Here is a 4,308-nt window from a genome sequence, read left to right on the forward strand (position 1 = left end):
AGTACACGATGTCCCTCGACCACCTCGTAGATCTAGTAGGGTCTCCCATCCTCCCGATAGATACTTAGGTATACTAGAAGAGGATACCGAGGAAATGTTCCTAGTGGGAGATAGGGATCACATACAGGATCCCAAAACCTACAACGAGGCGATATCTGATATCGATTCCGAGAAATGGCTGGAAGCTATGAAGTCAGAGTTAGACTCCATGCATTCCAACCAAGTCTGGACCTTAGTAGATCCACCAGAAGGTATTGTACCTATTGGATGCAAATGGATCTACAAAAGGAAATAGGTTCGGATGGAGAGGTAGAGACCTATAAGGCAAGGCTTGTGGCGAAAGGGTATAGTCAGCGCGAAGGCATTGACTATCAGGAGACCTTTTCACCTGTAGCCATGCTAAAATCCATCCGAACATTGCTTGCCATTGCAGCATTTCATGATTATGAAATCTGGCAGATGGATGTGAAAACTGCTTTCCTGAATGGATATCTTGATGAAGATATCTATATGGAACAGCCTTTGGGTTTCACTTCCAGTGATGGAGATCACAAGGTCTGCAAGCTGCAAAGGTCCATCTATGGACTAAAGCAAGCATCTCGGAGTTGGAACACTCGTTTCGATGACGCAATCAAAACGTTTGATTTCATCAAAAACGAAGAGGAACCGTGTGTTTACAAAAAGGTTAGTGGGAGCTGTCGTATTTCTCGTACTGTACGTGACGACATCCTCCTGATAGGGAATGATATTCCCATGCTAACCTCGGTCAAGGTCTGGTTGTCAAAAGAATTCTCCATGAAAGACCTTGGGGAAGCATCCTATATTTTGGGAATAAAGGTCTATAGAGATAGATCTAAAAGGATGCTTGGCCTTTCACAGAAGATGTACATAGAGGAGGTGCTGAAGAGGTTCCAGCATGGAAAACTCCAAAAGGGGTCTTTTACCCTTAGGCATGGAATTCATCTCTCCAAGAAGATGTGCCCCAACACATCTGAAGAGATTCAACGCATGAGCAAGATTCCCTATGCATCGGCAATAGGGAGCCTCATGTATGCCATGCTATGTACACGACCTGATATAGCTCTTGCTGTGAGTGTCACAAGCAGATATCAGTCAATCCAGGTGAAGAACACTGGACAGCTGTGAAGAATATTCTTAAGTACTTGAGAAGAACTAAAGATTTATTCTTGGTTTTTGGAGGATCATCAGAGTTAAAGGTAGAAGGATACACAGATTCAGACTTCATGACTGATGTCGATGATAGGAAGTCAACATCTGGATATGTGTTCTTGTGCAATGGTGGTACGGTGAATTGGAAGAGTTCTAAACAACCGATCATTGCTGATTCTACTATGGAAGCTGAATACATCGCCGCCTCTGAAGCTGCTAAGGAAGGCTTCTGGTTCAAGAAATTCATTGCGGAATTGGATGTAATGTCATCAGATGCCATAACACTCTACTGCGATAATAATGGCGCCATAGCTCTTGCTAAGGAGCCAAGGTCTCATCAGAAGTCCAAGCATATAGAGCGGCGCTTCCATCTCATACGCGACTATGTTGAGAAGAAGTATGTCGAAGTGCAGAGAGTAGACTCCGCGGATAACGTGGCAGACCCGTTCACTAAGCAGCTAAGTCAGCAAAAGACTAAGCCCACCTTGAGAAGATGGGCTAGATATATGACTGATTGGCTTTAGTGCAAGTGGGAGATTGTTAGATGTATGCCCTAGAAGCCAATCTGGCTGACACATTGTTAATTCTAGGGACATAATTTTGTACTTGACTATTTATTATTGAATAAATAAAAGGCATCTTTTCATTCATATTATTTATATGTCTATGAATCGTCCAAGAAATTAATAAGATGATGATGCATATTCTCAAGAGTTGAGAATTTGAGCCATGTATCATTGGTGATTAATTTCTAAATGCTCCTGATCGATGGATCATCACGAGGACGGTGATCGATCCGATCAGTGCACAGATCACTTTCCTTCTGGATGGACGAGACTTGAGTCCACAGTGTAGGGACACTGAAGTGATAGTGCAGGTGCTTGTTAGAGAACAAGGGTACTGAGCGTGACCAAGACAAGAAGTCACTTGGATGTCTATCCACTCGTCAGTGACTTGCTTGATGTTGCAGTAGTGTGACTGGTCCTTTGACCTGCGGTGCTTCGGCTACTCACAGTGAGGTTATTGTAGTTTGACTGCACACACATGGTCTCTAGCCATATGGGTCCATGCAGTGTAGATTGGCTGCAGTAAGTTCACTGTAGGAGTAGGGTATGCACCTATATGGAATCTATCGACCTTGATAGATAAGGAGAGATCCTATGTGATTTATAAGACTGAGTTCGTAAGACCTCGGCCGGGCAGTATGCACAGTGGAGAAAGAGTTTTCCACTCTCGAACTTAAGTCGAATAAATCTTCATATGACAGACGATGGGGTTTGACGAGTTGTCCATGACCTCCGTCCTGTAGGGATCCATGATAGTAGGACTGTATCACATGATAACTGCACCTAGAGGTTCATCATTCTATTCTACTGGGTAGCCACTACATGCTGCTAGGTGTCACTGGTGGATGGTGGGACTCACAGGGATTATCTCGATGATCGATAAACCCTAATGAGTAGAGTTGGAATCGTTCCAATCCATTGAAAGGAGTTTTCAATGATATTATGATAGAGATCATAATATATCTCACTACCAGTCAGAGTACAACCTATGGGGTCACACACACTAGAAGTATTGACCGATCCGATGGTTGAATCGTGATTAGGAATCACAAGTAATCAATTCGATTGATAATAAGTTGAAGAAGGAACAAAGGGAATTAATTAATTGGACTTAAAACAAGAGTCCTACTTGGAGTAGGATTCCTAGAGTCCTAATTGGATTAGGACTGGGATTCCTACTTGGACTGAAAATCCTATTTGGAGTAGGACTAGGATTTCTACTTGGAGTAGGATTCCTATAATCCTAATTAGATTAGGAGTCTTGAATTAAATTTGGATTCCTACTTGGAGTAGGATTCCTAGAGTCCTAATCGGATTAGGACTTCAAATTCAAATTGGAGTTGTTCGTCCCTTTCCTGTCTACCTAAAAATATGCTAGACAGATCGTTGTTAGAACCGACAAACAAAGTTTAAATTTAATTCTACTCTTACCTTTCCTACTCGAAGAATAGTGGTTGTAAGAGGTCGATCCACAGGGAGGCGATTGGAGTTGCTTAAAAATAAAAACGTTCACTCGGATTCAAAATCGAGTTTTTGAATGATCAAAGGAAAACATTACGTCGGGGATGTTTGAATTCTCTAGTCTACCGGAGAATATTTTTTAATTAAAATTAACTAAAAGACAGGTATTTAAATTCGAAAAGCATTTATATATTTAACTAATCAAAGAAAAGCTTTGGCATGAATTAAAATGGATGGAAACAAGAAGATTGAAGTGAACACAAATTGCATAAAGGAAGATTTAATGTATTGCATAAAAGAAAAATTAAAAGATTTTATAAAAGAAAATAGAAATTAACTTGAACCTAGAACAGGGATTGCATGAAAGAAAATTGCTAGGTTTCATAAAAAGAAATTGATTACAAAAATAAAATGAGGATTGGAAACTTAATGCTTCCTCCCTTCTACAAAACAAGACATAAAACAAAGAGAGAAAAAAAAGAATAACAAAACAAAACAGAGCTTTCTTCATCCCGTTCAAATTAAATATGCTTTCTTCTCCGAATGAAACAGAGCATGGCTCTATTCCTTTTTTTTTTTCCTCTCTCTTACAAACAAACAGAGCTTTCACTCCCCACCGAGAGATCCCCCTTGGACCCGCGGCCACCACCCCTCTCTCCCCTCTCCCGATGGCCTCTCCCTCTTTTTATAGGCCCTTGGAAATGTGGTGGAGGCGAGATCAGCGGGATCGCGGAATGCTTGATGCGGAAGGTGGGACGCGGATCCGGGCGCTGGGAGGAGCTGATCACGGAAGAGCTGGCACGACGTTTGGATGCGGAGGAATCCGGACGGGATGATGGCGGGATCCGAGTTTGGATGCGATCTGTGAGGTGGCTCCTTGATGGCTGCTGATTTGGGAGGCTCGGATCGACGGGATGCTTGAAGATGGCTTGAGATGCGGACGGGCTGATGCGAAAGGAAGGCGCGGGATCTCGAATCCGGCTCGGCCGCGATGCTGGGAGCTGAGATTTGCTGGCTGTGAACGCGTTGATGGCGTGGATAGCTGATGATGAGGCGAAGAGGAAGATGGCTGCGTGATGCTGGGATCCGACGGGAGCTGGCACGGTGGCTG

Source organism: Phoenix dactylifera, unplaced genomic scaffold (genome assembly GCF_009389715.1).
Source record: "Phoenix dactylifera cultivar Barhee BC4 unplaced genomic scaffold, palm_55x_up_171113_PBpolish2nd_filt_p 002265F, whole genome shotgun sequence".
NCBI lineage: Eukaryota > Viridiplantae > Streptophyta > Magnoliopsida > Arecales > Arecaceae > Phoenix > Phoenix dactylifera.